Genomic DNA, 19861 nt, shown 5'->3' on the forward strand with positions numbered 1-19861 from the left:
AAGACAAAAATACTGTCATTGAAATAAATTACTATATAAGAATATTTCTGGATTATAAATAGGAATCTTAGAGCTATTATATCACAATTCCAAAAGCAATATTGGACTCATGAATGACAGCACATTTTAACCACCCATCTTTAAAGAGTGTTTTAAGAGAAGAGCTTGGGAAGTTCTGACAAAGGTTAAGGTTATGTACAAATTATGAAGTTGAGAGAAAAATGATATAAAGTCATCCCAATCACAATATGATTTTTTTAAATATTATTTATTTATTTGAGAGAGAGAGAGACAGTGAGAGAGAGCTTGAGCGAGGAGAAGGTCAGAGGGAGAAGCAGACTTCCTGTGGAGCCAGGAGCCCGATGTGGGACTCGATCCCAGGACTCCAGGATCATGACCTGAGCTGAAGGCAGTCACTTAACCAACTGAGCCACCCAGGTGCCCCACAATATAATTTTTTTAATGCTCATAGTCAAAGAAGTAAAACACTAATGACTAAACAAAAGCAATTCTCTAGAAAATCTACCTGAAATAAACACAAGTGGTTTAATAAGAACTACAATAATAAAGAATTAAAGGTGAGTATATATCCTTCTGTGTGGCCTCCTTACAAGAATCTGTTAGTCATTAGTAACATTATAAAACAAAGAATCCAGAAATAATACAATATACGTAGGAGCATTTCCTCCTGATACTGTATACTAGCTCTCTTTTGTTTCTTGTTTAAACATACAAACACACACTTCCACACAGAAACAGACACACATTTGCACAAATATACATAATAAAGGAAATCAGTCTCATACAATTGTGCACTCCCAGAGGAAATAAGGGATTAGGTCTGTGATAAATATCCACCGATGAAAAGGGAATGCAGGCTCCTCAAAAAATTAAAAATAGAATGACCATTTGGTCTACTAATAACACTTATGGGTATATATCCTAACAGAATCAAAATTAGGACACCCATCTTCATAACATCACTATTATAAGAGCCAAAAGGTAGAAGCAACCCAAGTGTCCACTGATGAATGAATCAGTAAATGAAATGTTGTATATGCACACAGAGAAATAATGCTCAAACTTAGAAGAAAATTTTAACATGCGCTACAACAGGAATGAACCTTAGGACATCATTATGCTAAGTGAAATGGGCCAATCACAAAAAGACAAATACTATATGATACCAGTTCTATGAGGAATCTAGACTAGTCAGATTCGTAGAAACAGAAAGTAGAACGATGGTTGCCAGGGAATGGTAAGGAGAGAAATGGGGCATTATGGTATAATGGGCATAAAGTTCCAGTTTTACAAGATGAAAAAGTTCTGGAGACTGGATGCACAATAAAGTGAATATATTTAACACTACTGAACTATATACCTAGGAATGGTTAAGATGGTAAATTTTATGTTATATATATTTTACCACAGTAAAAAATATGCCACTACTCTAATAATGCCCAATAATACATTATTTAGTTGTTCATAGCTGTCTTTTCAAGAGTGGTTTCCATGCTGTTGCTCTTTTGTGATGGAACACATCTTTCCCCACAGGAAATGGAAGAGTTTGTCCAGAGCTCTGGAGAAAATGGTATTGTGGTTTTACTCTGGGGTCGATGGTCAATAACATGGAAGAAGAAAGAGCCAGTGTGATTGCATCAGCCCTTGCCCAGACTCCACAAGAGGTAAAGTATCTTAACAGTGAACAACTACTTAATGTCGCTGTTAACTTTATAAAGGGTCTGATTATACAAATTTCTTGCATGAAAGTGAAAAAAGTAAACTATTATGATAGCTTCAAATTACCTCAGATATCATTTTGAAAACCAAAATAGACAAAGCAGATGCTAAAGTAGTACAGAGGGAGTTTTGACAGACAATAACTTTGGCATTAATATTGTGATCAAAAGAAATAATATCTAAGAGGTACAGTGTGAAGTTCTGGTATTATAATGGTGTCATGGGCAGGTACAGAAATCACCAAATTTTGTGTCATTCGTTCCTTTTCCTTACAGGATTTCTGAGGGCTCTTATACATCACTGATGTTCTCAGAAAGAAGTTAATTTTAATGTAGTGTTAAATAGGAAATGATAAAAGTCTGAAAGGCATAGTGCACTTCAGGCTTCCCACATAATCCAGACCTCTTTTATTTCCCCTAAATTTTGGAATGGGCCTATGCAGTGTGTTTTTCAGTATGCTCTTCACAGAAAGGATGGCCCAGCACTCATCAAATTATGTCTAGATATTCACCCAACCGCAGTGATTTAGAAAAAAGAAAAACCAGCCTTGTGGACTGGGTCCTACTAATGTCTGAAGAGGTAGGCCTTGTCCTTCAGAAAACCCTGTGCTTTCATCCATCAGAATAAGGACTCTGCTCCTAATCCACCAGAATATTAACTCCTCCTGATTGAAGAAGGAAAAGGGCATATAAAAAGGAATCAACCAGAAGCAAGCCTACCACAGGAAAGTTTCAGATGCCCCTTCTCTGTAAAATATAATTGTAAATTCTTTCTAATACATGGAATATACTTGGAGTCTCTGCATATTTATGAGCTACTTCTTAGTTTTCTCACTGGGGTAGCTTTCTTCTTATCACCTTCCCTAATTTGCTGACAACCTGAAATGAGTTTAATACTCACATGGCAAATAGATGTTAACCACTTATAAGTTGAAATCAAGCTTATGAGGATAGCTGGGAATTCCAAAATCCATACCTAATTTTGGCACTGCACTTGGAAATGGATTGGCTATAGGAAACCATATGAATCAATGCTATCAAAGCACTGTAGCACATCCTTGAAACATTAGCAGTCAAAGAGACACATCACCACAGTATTTGATATTTTCCACACATACACTGTTATAAATAAAGTAAAATAGGCTCTTCTTTTCTACTTTTAAAGAATCTTCAAACTTAGCTATCTTGATGACACTGGATCTTTTTTAAAAATTACCGCTTGAAATTTTTCTTGGAAGTGGTTATTAATAAATAGTAATCTAAAATTGCTAGACATACTTATTAAGCAGAAGTTTATTAATACTAAATTGTTAAATATCAGAATTATTTCATTCTTACAAATTAACTGCATTGATTTTATAAACCAAAAGATGTAAAACTCTAATAAAATAACTAATGCAACAAGTAGATGTAAGTAAACTACTTCTCCCCAAAATCAAAAAGAATTAAATAGGCTAATATTAAATCTGGAAAATGAGAACTTGTGTCATAAGTAGTTAAAATAAACAGACACATCATTAGCAATTTGCTTCCTTTTTTGACTAGAATTATAACGACTACCTTAAAATTTTTCGTATGCTTTCAGTGTTCATTGATAATCTCATTTGTCTAACTCCAAAGTATGAAACAATATGATTGCATTTATACTTAATTGAATATAAAAATAAGTACATGTAATATGAGTATTCCTAATACATCAGTACTTTATTGCTTTTCCTTATGTAACATCTCTTGTCCTTGTTTCTTTATTGTCATGTCAGGGGTTTTACTAGATGTCTCTTCATCTATTTAGAGTCTAACATGCTATAACTTCGAGGTTTGACTCATGAAATAAGGTATTTTATTTATCCCTATAAGTTCTATGGAGATTTAGTGGTAAGGAACCAGACACCTTAGGGCCAAATACTCACTGTATAAGTAGATCCCCCAGAATGACCTTCAGGGTAAGACTCTAGAACAAAAATGCTAAAATGATTAGCAGCCAACCAGAAAATAATAGTTCCCCAGGGAAGAAATATATTGAACATTTTCTTCTTATTGAAAGCCTCAAAAAAAAATTAACTTTCCTATATATATTTCCCAGTCCTAGAGGGAAAGGATAAGATACCACAGTTAGTATTCTACTAATTGTTGGCATTTTATTATACACAGTCACATTCCTAATGTCCACAACAAAGTATCTTTACTTTCTGTGTAATTACTTCTTATAGAGCAATTTTCAACACCTTTCTGGATTATCATTCTGTCTCCTAATTCTCTCCTTAGAGCAATTATTACCCCCATTGTGGGGGTATATCAGGGGGCACTGAAAAATAACATATTCTCTTTTATAACTAGTGCCTCTCTATTTTCTAATAAAAAAAAAATCACAGTCTTTCATAAAGTGATAACATATTTCATGATAAAGAACAGCCTTTCCTTCTTCTGATCCCTATGTTGCCGCCATCATACTTCCTGCTGCCTTGACACAGTATTTATCAGACTCAACAGCTTCACTATTTCATTAAGGGAATATATTCTAACATGTCCCCAGATCAATACACGCTCTTTTATATTCATTATTCAAGTCACAAGAAATGCACCTGTCTTCTATAAAGCCTTCACTTACCTTTCCAGCTGACTTAGTGCCTCTTCCTTTGAATTCTGAAAGATACTCTAATGCAGTTTGAATTGTACACAAACCTCTTATATAAATACACTGCCTCTTTCAAAACCTTATATTATCTTATTCTCTTCTTATTTCTAAGACTTATAATCAACAATTTGCTAAATTCACTCAATCTCAAGTAATCCAAAACCAAAGACTTCATAACTCATGGTGGAACCAAAAGCATCTATGAGGCAATCTATCATGGGATCCCATAGTGGGCATCCTTTGCTTGCAGATCAAACTGATAACATTGCCCACATGAAGGCCAAGGGAGCAGCTGCCAAACTGGACTTCCACACAATGTCTAATACAGATTTGCTCAATGCAAGGACAGTCATTAATGTTGCTTCATGAGTATTACAATTTTTTTTAAAAGCTAGAACTATTGATAGGTTCTTCTGTCAACAGGGACTATATGAGTTTCATCCCATTCTTGTGGCTAATTTTGAAATTAGCAACATGAATTAGCTGATCTTAAATTCACTTTCATTTTCAGCCATCCATTTCAGAGTTGCATTTTAACCACATTGATTTAACAGACAACTAGTGCAACAACTTTCTATCCCCAAAATATAAAGTAATATACATAATTGTAAAAAGGACACTTCTTTAAAAATAGGATAGAACCCATAGAAGGAGAGAATGATGAATTAGTAGAAATATGATAGGTTATATCAACTCAGTATCTAGAATTTCTGAAATTAAAAATCTCTTTTTGCTCAAAGGTTGATTATATCATTATTTGAGTAAATATTGTAATAAAATGTAATTCACATACCATAATTCACCTGTTTAAAGTACAAAATTCAAATATATATAGCATGCTTACAAAGCTATGAAACCATCCCCACAACACAAATTTAGAACATTTTCATCATCCTAAAAAGAAACCTCATATGTCCTAGAGGTCATTTTGTATTCTCCCTCTCCAAGCAATCATTAATCAAATTTCTGTCCCTATAGATTAGCTTTTCTGGACATTTATATAAAAGGAATCTGCCATCCATGGCCTTTTGCAGCTAACTTCTTTTATGTAGCACATGGATTTTTTTAAATGTTTAAAATTTATTATTAAAGTATAATTGACATGAAATGTATATTAGTTTCTGTTACCGATTTTTAAAATTGAGGTATCTTCTCATGATTGGATTGTAAGTATTCTTTGTATACTGTGGATACAAATATCCTATCAGAAATTTGATATTTCTCCCTTTCTGGGGGGTTGATTTTTCACTCTCTAATTGATGTCCTCTCAAGCAGAAAACTTTTTAGTTTTGATAAAATAACATTTTGGTAATTAAGTTTTTCAGTACTCCAAAGGAAAATATTATGTTGTGGCATTTGTATTGCCTAACATGGCAACCATCAACTCAGCATTTGTTACTGCTACTATCAGCATTATTATTTTAGGAGGATATCACCTAAAGAATACATTAAAAATGAACAAAATAGCCCAGAAATGGACCCCCAACTCTATGGTCAACTAATCTTTAACAAAGCAGGAAAGAATGCCCAGTGGAAAAAAGATAGTCTCTTCAACAAATGGTGTTGGGAAAATGGAACAGCCACATACAGAAGAATGAAACTGGATCATTTCCGTACATCACAGAAAAAATAGACTCAAAATGGATGAAAGACTTTAGTGTGAGACAGGAATCCATCAAACTCCTTGAGAACAGAGACAGCAACCTCTTCGACCTCAGCCACAGCAACTTCATCCTAGAAACATCACCAAAGGCAAGGGAAACAAGCGCAAAAATGAACTATTAGGATTTCATCACGATAAAAAGCTTTTGCAGAGCAAAGGAAACAATCATCAAAACCAAAAGACAATCAACAGAATGGTTATATTTATTTATAAATATGTATATTTATATATAACAGAAGATATTTGCAAATTACATAGCAGATAAAGGGTTAGTATCCAAACTCTACAAGGAACTTATCAAACCCAGCACACAAAGAACAAATAATCCAATCAAGAAATGGGCAGAAGACATGAACAGGTATTTCTGCAATTGAGACATCCAGATGGCCAACACGCACATGAAAAAGTGCGCCACATCACTTGGCATCAGGGGAACACAAATGAAAACCACAAGGAGATACTACATCACACCAGTCAGAAGGACTAAAATTAATGCTAAGAAACAACAGATGTTGGCGAGGATGGAGAGAAAGGGGAGCCCTCCTACACTGTTGGTAGGAATGCAAGCTGGTACAGCCACCCTAGAAAATAGTTTGGAGGATCCTCAAAAATAAAATAAATAAATAAATAAAGGTACCATATGACCCAGAAATTGCACTACTGGGTATTTACCCCGAATATACAAAAGCAGTGATCCAAAGGGGCATGTGCACCACAATGTTTATAAAAGCAATGTCCACAATAGCCAAACTATGGAAAGAGCCCATTGACAGATGAACAGATAAGCAGCTCTGGTATAGATATACTGTGGAATATTATGTAGCCATCAAAAATGAAATCTTACCATTTGCAACAACATGGATGGAACTAGAGGATATTATGCTAAGTGTAATAAGTCAGTCAGAGAATTTGAGAAACAAGGCAGAGGATCTTAGGGGAAGAGAGGAAAAAATGAAACAAGAAGAAACCAGAAAGGGAGACAAATTGGGAGAGAATCAATCTCAGGAAACAAACAGGGTTCTTGGAGTGAGGGTGAGAGATGAGGTGCTGAGTGATGGACACTGGGGAGGGTATGTGTTGTGGTGGGTGTTGTGTGAGACTGATGAATCACAGACCTGTACTTCTGAAACAAATACTACATTATATATTAATAATAATAATTTAAAAATATTCACCTGGCTGCTTTCACTCTCATGTTCAGCCTTTGATAATGGATGTAAAGTCTTACTAACTCACTAACCCCTCAGGGCTCAGCAGAGGCAACAGACAGAAAAGCCCATCTACCAGTTTTTCCCTGAAAGAGCCCTATTTGCATACCTTGAAAGCTGCTGCCTGAGGAATAGGCTTCAAATTCAGCACACATCTAGCAACAGACGGAAATCCGCCCTGGAGTTCAGAGGGTGCTATTCTCATGCTCACACTTTCACCCATTCCAGATCACCACTGTCTCACCAGAATGACCTTGTACACATGTCTGGCAGGCTGACATTCGGGGCAGGTGCACAGGAGTCCTAAAACTTGATCAGCCAGCTCAAATGTAACAAATACATCATATGTTAGGCCACAAAAATGTCTAAATAAATTTTAAACAATTGGAATCATATCATGCAAATTCCCTGATTTGCTGCACAGATGTGTCAGAAGTATTGTATTGTGAAGTAATAAGAAATACCTATATAGGTCTCAGCTCCTAGTTTCTGACAGAGAGTTCCTAAAATCCTTATAAGTTCCTTAGTGAAAAGTGCACTAGGAGCATCTTTTGTTCTAATATTTTGTCTTTGACCCCAGTCCCTGACACAGGGCTTCTCAGACCTTGTAAATTCCTAAGTGATAAGAGCACTCTTTTATTCTAATGAGGTATAATTCTAGGTGGGCTCCTAGATGGAGGAGGGGGTAAACCAGGAAAACCACAGCATAATTGGAGCTTGGGATTTTTCAACTTATATTTTCTTTAGAGGGGAGAGGGGGCTGGAACAGGAGCTAATATTGATCATGCTTCCATGAGAAAGCCTTCATAAAAATCTCAAAGATACAGGGTTCAGAAGGCTTTCAGATTGGAGAACATATCCATTTAATTGGGGGTGGTATATCCCATATTCACCAATATAGAGCCTGCTATATTCCAAAACCTCCTAGACCTTGTCTTATGGATCTCTTCATTTGGCTGTCCATATCCTTTAATAAACTGATAAATGTAATTTAGTGTTTCCCTGAATTTTGTGAGCTGTCCAGCAAGTAATCAAAACCAAGGGGGAGGATGTCATGAAAACTTCCAATTTGTATCCAAGTTGAACAGAAGCTATAGGTAACCAGAGGATATACTACCTGTAATTAGCATCTGAAGTGGCATCCTATGAGACAAGAGCCCTTAACCTGTGAGACGTGGTGTTGTCTCTGCCACTTCCTGAGAGTGCACAGGAGAAGAATGAGACACAAACATGTCAGCTGCAAGAGAAAAGGAACAGGGAACGACAGTAGAAAAGACTGTTGCCCTGAAAAACTCCTCAGTCTCGTATTTATTGGAAAGTAGATAACAACTAACAAAGAAGCCAGAGTAGGTTACACATTGACCATGAGTCCTGTAGATAAGTAAGAAGAAAGGCTAAATATGTCTGGTCACATAGTACACGACCTATAGAGAGTAAGCCCGAACAAAGGATTGTCTGACTAACTGCAGGCTCCCTCTGGGAAGGGGGGATAACAGAAAAAAGAAGCAGACAGCATTCTGCCCTGAGTGAGCTGGGCATCCCCAACTGCTCGGCTTCAAAGACGTATATTGTCCTCTCCCCTAGTGGCCTGTTGCCAGCACATGTTTTTCTTAAGTCTATATCTAAGCATGCTTCGTGGCTAGTATCATACCTGATGGGTTGTATTTTAAGCAGTTACATTGTTCTGAGGGGTGGTTACAGTCTCCAGGTAGCTAGTGTCAGAATTGAACTAAATTCAAGGACACCCAGATAATGTCACAGAAAGGAAAAATTAAGACTGTCTTATTTGCAGGTGACATAATATTATATACAGAAAACTGTAAAGACCCCCCCCCCAAAAAAAAAACAACACACAAAAACCAATTACAAGGTCTGTGTCTTGAGCATGAGCCCTTTTGGGGACATACCAGCTTCCCCACAGGGAGGAGGCCAAGGCTACAGCTTGAGGGAGGACCTGTGTCTGTTAGAGCCAGTGTGAGATGAGGAGAAAATTCTTTCCTGCTGCTCAGATAATCAAGAGTTTTGGCTGGACCTTTGTGTACACACCAAGAGAGTGAGCAGCCAGACAAAAAGCACAGGCCATGGCACTGAAATGGATTAATAAGGAACTTAGAGACTTGGCCCATGACTCACCAGCACAACATTCTGCAGGTCTCGCTGGAGATTGCATGTTTCATTGGCAAGCAACAATCGTGGGACCTAATGACAGCTCATATCAAAGCAGCGTATTGTTTTTAACAATTAATTTTCCTGCAGATTACACCTTCAAATCACCTAAGGTTGCATTTACAACAAGAATTTATCATCCAAATATTAATAGTAATGGCAGCATTTGTCTTGATATTCTAAGGTCACAATGGTCTCCTGCTGTAACTATTTCAAAAGTTCTTTTATCCACTTGTTCATTGGTGTGTGACCCAAGCCCAGATGACCCCTAGTACTAGAGATTGCATGGATCCATAGAACAGACAGAGAGAAGTACAACACAATATCTTGGGAATGGATTCAGAACTATGCCATGTGATGCTTCCTTAAAGTCGGAATAACCTGCATTATAGCTGGAATAAACTTTAAATCACTGTTCCTTTTTGTTTGTTTGTTTCATTTCCTTACCCGGCTGCTCCCCTATCAGACCTCATTTGTTTTAATTTTATTTTTTGTTTGCCTCCCTCCACCCATTCGCATGCTCATCTGAGAAGACTTAAGTTCTTCCAGCTTTGGACAGTAACTGCTTTTAGAAACTGGAAAGTAGTTACAAGAAAACAGTTGCCCAAGATACAGAATTTTTTAAAAAATGAAGCATGTAAAAAAAAAATGAAGCATGTTTATTACGTGGCCAGTGTCTTCACTCTAACTTGGTTATGAGACTAAAGCCATTCCTCACTGCTCTAACGTGCTGAAGAAATCATCTGAGTGGGAGGGAGATGGATGCTCAGTTGTCACATCAAAGGAAACAGCATTATTCTAGCACCAGGCTTTTTTAAGCCTTCCACTGTTACTGATTTGAGGTACATGATATATTTTATGCTTATAACTGATGTGGCTGGAAAATAGGTATTGCATTGATAGCATCAGCAGAACAGAAAACGCGATGTATTTTATGCATGTCGATAAAGGAATGGCCCGTTCTTGTTCTACAGAGAATGAAAAGTGGAAGTCAAACACCTTTGTATTCCAAAATAGGGTCTCAAATATTTTGTAATTCTCATTTAAATTGTAAGGAGGCTTAGTGCTATGAGTTAATCTGTCTCCCAATATGATATTTAATATAGCACTGAATAAATAAAGCAAGTTGCTGATGGATGAGTGAGCAACTCTGCTAGTAACTGATTTTTCTTCAATAAAGTTGCACAAACAACAACAAACTACTAGAAGTAATAAAGTCTGTAAAATAGTATACAAAATCAATACACAAAAATAAGTTGCATTTCTATACACTAACATCAACTATCAGAAGGAGAAATTAAGCTCTTTTCCTCAGCACTGCCTGAGAAGGGAGCAGCCATCTCCTACTCAGTATCATGGCCATCCTCAGACCTCTGATGAAGCCCAAGATCATTAGAAAGAGGACGAACAAGTTCAGCTGGCACCAGTAAGACCTATATGCCAAAATTAAGCATAACTGGCAGAAACCCAGAGACACCAACAATAATGTCCACGGAAGATTCAGGGGCTAGACCTTGATGCCCAACACTGGTTATGGGAGCAACAAGAAAACAAAGCACATGCTCCCCAGTGGCTTCTGGAAATGCCTAGTCCACACCTCAAGGAGCTTGAAGTGCTGCTGATTTGCTTCCTGTGCAAAGATGATGCCCAATGGTCTCCTCCAAGAACCACAAAGTCATTGTGGAAAGAGCAGCCCAGCTGGCCATCAGAGTCATCAATCCCAATGCCAGGATGCACAGTTAAGAAAGTTAATAGACAGCTTATGTGCATGCTGTATATACAAAAAAAAAAAAAAAGTGGGCGAATTAAGAAAGCAACCCCACCTATAATTGCATCAAGAAAAATAAAATACTGGGGCACCTGGGTGGCTCAGTCAGTTAAACATCTGACTCTTGATTTCAGCTCAGGTCGTGATTGCGGGGTCATGAAATCAAGCCCCTCATCAGCCTCCTCACTCAGTGTGAAGTCTGCTTGTATCCCTCCCCTGCATGTGCTTTCTCTCTCTCTCTCTCTCTCACTCTCTCTCATACAAATAAAATCTTTTTAAAAAAAAAGAATAAAATACTTAAATGCATATAACTAGGGAGGTGAAAAATTTATACTTTGAAAACTAAAGAGACTGATGAAGGAAACTGAAGAAGTCTCAAATAAATGGAAAGATATTTCATGCTCATGTATTGGAAAAATTAATATTGTTAAAATATCCACACTACCCAAAGCAATCTATAGATTCAATGCAATCCCTATCAAAATTCCAATAGTATTTTTCACAGAAATAGAACAAAGTATCCTAAAATTTGTATGAAACCACAAAAGATCCAAAACAATGAAAGCAATCTTGAAAAACAAGTACAAAGCCAGAGGCATCACACTTCCTGATTTAAAATCATATTAGAAATCTATAGGAATCAAAAAAGTATAATACTGGCATAAAAACAGACACATAGATCAATGGAACAGGAGAGAAAGCCTCAAAATAAATTCACACATTTTTGGTCAAATAACAAGACAATGGAAGCAAGAATATGCAATAGGCAAAGAACAATCTGTTCAGTATCTGCTGTTAGGAAACTGGACAGCTTCATACAAAACAAGAATATTAGATCCCTCTCTCACACTATACACAAAAATTAACCCAAAATGGGTTGAAAACTTAAATGTGAAACCTGAAACTATAAAACTTCAAGGAGGAAAACATAGGAGATAAGCTCCTTGACATCGGTCACGGCAATAATTTTGGGGATATAACACATGAAACAAAGGCAACAAAAGCAAAATAAACCAGTGGGACAACACCAAAATAAAAGGCTTCTGTACAGCAAAGGAAACCATCAAGAAAAAAGGTAATTTATAGAACGGGAGAAAATATTTACAAATTTTATTTCTGATAAGGGGTTAATATCCAAAAATATATAAATAACTCATGTAACTTCAGACCAAAATAATCCAATTAAAATAATGGGTAGAGGAACTGAATAGACATTTTTACAAGGAAGACATGCAAATGGTCAACAGGTACATGAAAAGATGCTCGACATCACAAATCATCAGGGAAATGCAAAACAAAATAATGGAATATCACCTCATACCTGTTAGAATGGCTGTTAGCAGGAAGACAAGAGACCATATATGTGTGAGTGTTGGCAAGGATGTAAAGAAAAAGAAACCCTTGTACCTTTTTGGTGGGAATGTGTGTTGGTGCAGCCACCATGGAAAATACTATGGAGGTTCCTTAAAATATTAAAAATAGAACTATCATATGACTCAGCCACCCAAGGAAATGAAATCACTATCTCTAAAAGGTATCTGCACTTCCATGTTTATTTTGGCATTATCTACAATAGCCATAACACAGGAACATTCTAAGCATCCACCAATGATAAATGGATAAAGAGAATACAGTATGTATCTATACATACAACTAGGACTCTTATTCATCATAAAAAAGAAGGAAATCCTGCCATTTGTGACAACATGAATGGACTTTGAGGGCATGATGCTAAGTAAAATAAATCAGAGGAGACAAATACTGTATGATCTCATTTATATGTGAAATCAAAAATAACTGAACTCCTAGCAATGGAGAACAGACTGGTGGTTGCTGAAACTTGAGTTTCGGGGAAATGGGTGAAGGTGGTCAAAAGTACAAACTTTTAGTTACAACATAAATAAGAACTGGGGAGATAATACACAGCATATTGACTATAGTTAATGACATTGTCATGTATATTTGAAAGTAGTTAAGAGAGTAGATCTTAAAAGTTTCATCACAAGAAAAAAAGTTATACCTATATGAGGTGATGGATGTTAACTGAAACTATAGGAATCAATTCACTATGTGTACATGTACTGAATTATTAAGTTGTATACCTTATAATGTTATATGCCAATATATTTCAGGAAAACTGAAAATTGAACTTTTAAAACACAGACACTAGAAAACACAGACACTAGAAAACAGACACTAGTGACCACAGACACTAGAAAACAACAAAAAAAAGGAAACAAAATCCAAAACTAGTAGAAGAAAAAAAAAAAAAACCGATGGAATTGGAATAACAAAAAATAGAGAATAACAATAAAGCAAAATAACAATACCAAAATTTGGTTCTTTCCAAATACCAACAAAATTAATAAACCTTTATCTAGGTAGACACCCCCAAAAAAGAAACTCACATTTCTAAAATAAGAAATGAGATTGAAGATATTACTACTAACCTTAGGCAAATAAAAAAAGGATCATAAGAGAATACTAATATAAATTGTATGCCAACAAATGAGATAACTAGGTGAAAAGGACAAATCATTAGAAAAACATGAACTGTTTTAGACCCATAACAACAAAAATAGGGATTGAATTAGTTATCAAAAAAACTACCACAAAGGAAAGCCCAGGTCCAGGGGGATTCACTGAATAATTCTACCAAGAATTTAAAGAAAAATTAATATTGTTTCTTTCTAAAAATCCCCAAAAAAGTACAAGAAAACACATGACACTAAGTAAAACATGATACTAAAACCAAATAATGACATCACAAGAAAGCTATAGATCAATATCCCTTATGAATATATGTAAAAATACTCAACAAAATGTTAACAAACCACACCCTTAACCATATAAAAAGAATTATACACACAAAAAAATTGTAATTAATCCCAGGAAAACAAAGTGGCTTTAACATATGAAAAATCAATTAATATAATACCACATACCAACAGAATAAAAGACAAAACTGCATGATCATCTTAACAAACACGGACAAATTCATTGTTATTTCATGAGCTCGACAACCTTCATGGTAAGAATACTCAGTAAAGCTAGGAATAGAACGGAATCTCCTCCAAATGAAAAAAAGCTTTCTTTCACAGATAAGGAAAAAGACAAGAAAAGGCACCCTTTTCACTTCTGTGCAATGTGTTACATAGGTACTAGCTAAAACATTAGACAAGAATGTGAAATAAAATAAATTCTAATTTGAAAGGAAGAAATAAATCTATCTTCATTGGCAGATGACATGATCATATGTAGAGAAAATCTAAAAAGAGTACCACTAAAATAATATTAGATCAAAACACGAACTAAGCAAGTTTTCAGGATGCAAATCAACTGCATTTCTATATATTTGCAATGACCACTCCAAAATGGAATTAAGAAAACAATTCCATATATAATACCATCAGGAAGAATAAAAAACAAATAAATTTAATAAAAGAAATTCAAAACTCACACTGTTGAAAACTCTAAAATATTGTGAAAGGAAATTAAAGAAGATCTACATCTCTTCCTGATTTCAAAGCCAGCTACCAATCTACAGTACTCCAGAGAGTGTATTACAGGCAAAGAGACAGACACATAGATCAATGGAATTGATTTTACAATCCAGAATAAATTCTTCGGGGAATAATAATTATCCACATGTAAAAGAATGAAATTGGATCCCCCCTACCTCACATCATATACAGAAATTAACTCAAAACGGATCAAAAATCTAATGCAAGACTTGGAATAATAATTTTAAAAGCTCCTAACAGAAAACATGGGGGCAATATTGTAACCCTGGATTTAGCAATGGTTTCTTAGGTATAACAATAAAAGCAAAAGCAACCAAAATTAAATTTACATTAGTTGGACTTCATCAACATTAAAACTTTGTGCTTCAATGGATACCATCAAGGAAGTTAAAAACAGGGGCGCCTGGGTGGCTCAGTGGGTTAAAGCCTCTGCCTTTGGCTCAGGTCATGATCCCAGGGTCCTAGGATGCAGCCCTTCATTGGGCTCTCTGTTCATCGGGGAGCCTGCTTCCCTTCCTCTCTCTCTGCCTGCCTCTCTGCCTACTTGAGATCTCTCTCTGTCAAAAATATAAATAAAATCTTTAAATATATATATATATATATAAAATCTTTAAAAAAAATCTTTAAAAAACCAAAGCAACAACAACAAAAATAAAATCCCACAGAATTGGAGAATATATTTGCAAATCATGTCTGATAATGAGCTTGTACTAAAAACATATAAAGAACACCTACAACTCAAGAAGAAGACAAAAAAATCCAATAAAAAATGAGCAAAGTGGGCACCTGGGTGGCTCAATCGTTAAGAGTCTGCCTTCAGCTCAGGTCATGAGTCCAGGGCCCTGGGATTGATCCAGCACCGCATCCCACTCCCTGCTTGATGGGAAGCCTGCTTCTCCTTCTCCCCTCCCCCTGCTTGTGTTCTGACTCTCGCTGTCTCTCTGTCAAATAAACAAATAAAATCTTTTTAAAAAAATAAGCAAAGTATCTAAAAGAAATTTCTACATACAAGATATACAAATAGCTAATAAGCACATGAAAAAGAAATGCTCAGCATCATTAGGCATCAGAGAAATATAAGTCAAAACCACAGTAGGATATAACCTCATGCCCAATAGCATAGCTGTAAACGAAAAGACAAATAATAAATAGTGTTGGCAAGAACTTGGGAAATTAAAATCCTCATATATTGCTTCTAGGAATTAAAAATGGTACAACCACTTTGGAAAACAGTTTGCAAATTCCTCAAAGATAACACACAGAGTTACCATAGGAACCAACAATTCCACTTCTCAGTACATACCCATGAAAAAGGAAAACATGTCCACACAAAACTAGTACATTAATGTTAATAAACATTATTAATGGCCAAAAAATTAGAAAAAGGAAACACAAATGTGTCTTGACTAATAAATAACAAAATGTGGTATATCTATGCTATGTAATATTATTTGGTAATAAAAAGGAATGAAGTCCCGATTCATGGTACAACAGAGATAAACCTTTAAAACATTTTGTTAATTTAAAGACGGTCACAAACACCACATATTCTGATTTTTTTTACATGAAGTACCTAGAATAGGCAAATCTGTAGAGATAGAACGTAGATTAATTGTTGCCTATGGCTGGAGAAATGCGGAAGTTGAGTGGAAATGGCTAAAGGTTACAGGTTTTTCTGCAGGATGATGAAAATGATAATGTTTTCATGGTTGCACAATTTTGCAAATATACTATGAACCACTGAATTGTACATTTTAAATTAGCCAACTGTAGAATATGTAAATTGCATGTCAGCAAAGTCCAAGTTTTTTAAAAAACAAAACAAAAATTTCTGAATACTGATATCCAAGAAGTCGTGATTCACATGTATAATTATTTCTAATTCTCCTTTCCCAAATTTATTCAGAAATAATTGGCAAATACAATTGCATTTATATGAAGCATACAGCATGATGAGTTGATATAAATATTATGGAATAATTACCAAGATCAATATAATTAACACATCCATCACATCACATAGTTTTTCGTGCGTGAAAATGCTTAAGATCTACTCTAAGCAACTTTCAACTATACAATACTGTAGTGTTAACTATAGTCACCACACTATTATATTCTCAATTTATTCTTCCTGTAACTACAAGTTCACCTTTGACCTACATTTCTCCATTCGCTCTTCCCCCCAGTCCTTGACAAGTACTATTCTAGGTTTCCTGTAAAATCTGCTTTTGTGTTTTTTTTTTTAAGATTCCACACCTAAATGGTACCAAACACTATCTTTCCCTGGTTTTTTTCTTTAACTAATTGCCCTCCAAATAGATCCATGTTGTGACTTGTGGCAAATGGCAAAAGAAGAATTTTCCATTCGTCAAAGGCATTTAGGTTCTTTCCATATTTTGGCTATTGTGAATAATGCTGTAATAAACATGGAAGTTCAGAAACCTCTTTGAAATGGTGATTTCATTTCATTTGGATACATAGCCCCAAGTGGGATTGTTGGATCATATGGCATCTCAACATTTAATTTTTTGAGGAACTGTGACACTGTTTTCCACAATGGATGTAACCATTTACATTTCCACCAAAATGATATGAAATCCCTTTTCTCCACATCCTGACTTCTTGAATTTCATCTTTTTGATAATAGCTATATTAACAAGTGTGAGGTGATACCTTATTGTGGTTTTGATTTGCATTTCCCTAATGGTTAATGATGTTGACCACATTTTCATGTACTTATTTGCAATTCATATGTCTTCTTTGGAAGAAGGTCCTTTGCCCATTTTTAATTAGATGATTTGCTTCTTTTGCTATTGAGTTGTGTGAGTTCTTTATACATTTTGGACATTAATCCCTTAGCCAATATAAGATTTGCAAATATTTTCTTCCATTCTGTAGATTGCTTTTTCAATTTTTTGATTGTTTCCTTTGCTGTGTAGGAGATACTTACTTTGATGCACTCTTGTTTTTATTTTTTTAAGATTGATTTATTAGAGCGACAGACAGAGCACAAGTGGAGGGGAGGGGCAGAAGGTGAGGGAGGCTTAGCAGGGAGACAGACCCTGAGATCACGACCTGAGCCAAAGGGTGACGTTTAACCAACTGAGAACACCCAGATGTCTCTAAGTATTCCTGGAGGGAATTTTTTTTCTTTCAACACTTTGACTCTATCATTCCCTCTCTTCTGGTCAGCTGATGGTCTTACTGGGGTTCCCTTGTATGTGAGGAGTCCTTTTTCTCTTGCTGCTTTACAAAATGATTTTTGTCTTTAATTATTTAAGAGCTTTATTGCACTCTTTCTCAATGAAGATCTCTTCGTGTTAAATCTATTTGATATTTGAACTTCATGTACTTGAATGGCCATATATTTCCCCAGATTTCAGAAAATTTCAGCAATTATTTCTTTAAATAAGTCTTCTATTTCTCTCTCTCTCTTATGGGATTCACATAATGTGAATATTGCTTCCTTGGTGGTACCCCAAAATTCACATAAGCATCCTTCATTACTTTTCTTATTTCCTTTTTTGTCCTCTGATCAGATAATATCAAGACATCTGTCAAGTTCATAGATCGTTCCTTCCCCTTGATTGAGCCTGATGTTGAAGTTCTCTGTTGCTTTTCATTTTATTCATTGTATCCTTCAGTTTCAGAATTTCTGTTAAGCTCCTTTTATGATTTCTATTTCATTGCTCAACTTCTCATTTTGTTCATGCATTGTTTTCCTGATTTCATTGAATTGTTTCTCTATGTTCTCTTAAATCTCACTGACCTTCCTTAAAATAATTTTGTACATTTTTTGCTAAATCTCAGATCTCCATTTCTTGGGGGTTGGTGACTAAAAAATTGTGTTCCTTTGGTGGCATCCTGTGTCCTTCCTTTTTCATTTCTGATGGCTTACGTTGATATCTGTGCGTTAGACATTGCAGTCACTTTCTCGGCATTTTTGGACTTTTTGGGGGAAAGACTTTCACTGGAAGGTTGCCACAAGGCCACTGGATATGTAGAGTGTAGTATCTTTGTTCCTGGGAGTACATAGTGGTATAGTTTCTGTACAGCTCCATCAGCATAGGCCAAATCTGCAAAGACTGCAGGGGTCTTCTGTGGCTGGCTAAGGCTGCAGAGATCCTGCAGGTGGGGTCACTAAAGGTGAAGTCTGCTTTGATCCTACTGATCTCTTGTTGGGCACATGGCAAATAGTTCTAACCGAAGAAATCCCTCTTGGCACCAGGTCTGCTGCACTGGCACTCAGAATGGCAGGAGGGCTGAGGTCCTGGGATCAGACTCATGCAGAAATACTACATTGCTTTGGCTGTGGTGTGCAGGTGCATTTGCTGTCATCGTGGTGTTAGTCTGAGGTACAAACATGTTCCGATCTCCTAGTGAACTGGAGTCTGTGTCTGGGGTTTGCCTCCGTGACTTGGACCCAAGGAGCAGGACAGGGGTATGGTCATGGCACAAGCCCTTAGATGACAGGGTTGAGCAGTGATTTGGGCCCAGGGGGACAGGATACTATAGCAACACAGCTTGAGGGTAGTAGATCAAAATTCCAACTCTGGTTGCAGAAAGAGTCCTAGAGCAGCAGCAGCACATACCCAGTGACAGCCCATTAAAGCCACATGTCAGGACCCAGGGGGTGAAGTGCAGAGAATCAACAGGATGACCCTGGTTGTGGCAGATCAAAGATCTGAGATAGGATCCAGGGGTGAAGCTCAGAGTAGCAGCACCATGGCCCCAGCATTGAAAGGTTAAAACCATGACTTAGGACCCAGGAACAGGGTGTAGAGCAGCAGCAGCTCAGCCTAGGTACTTGTTGGTCAAAGCCACAACTTAGAATACAGTGTAGGGTGCAAGGCAGAGCATGACTCCAGGTACGGCAAATCAAAACATAAATTTGGGACTTGGGAGAGGGCACAGAGCAGTAGCAGCTCTGGTCCCATGGATGGCAAAGTACTGTGGCATCCCAATCTGAGACAGTGGGGCATGGCAATAATGGGGCCCCACGGACCAGGTCTCATCATCATGCTATCTCTAGGCCTGACAGCTTCATCAGCTGGAATCAGTTTCGGTGAAGACTGTGGAAGTTCTCAGTAGCAAGGCCTGCAAACAATTGATAATTGTGAGGCTTGCTGGGATTCTCTACAGTCCCTTCCCCCACCCT

The 19861-nt window shown here is 36.5% G+C and overlaps 2 pseudogenes; both read left to right on the plus strand.

Annotated features, from left to right (window-relative positions):
* LOC111148825 overlaps positions 1-19861 on the plus strand; it is a 46262-nt pseudogene that overhangs the window by 14869 nt on the left and 11532 nt on the right.
* On the plus strand, positions 9327-9769 carry LOC111149042 (annotated as a pseudogene).

The sequence above is a fragment of the Enhydra lutris genome, unplaced genomic scaffold (genome assembly GCF_002288905.1).
Source record: "Enhydra lutris kenyoni isolate GAN:26980312 unplaced genomic scaffold, ASM228890v2 scaffoldscaffold21, whole genome shotgun sequence".
NCBI classification, from domain to species: domain Eukaryota; kingdom Metazoa; phylum Chordata; class Mammalia; order Carnivora; family Mustelidae; genus Enhydra; species Enhydra lutris.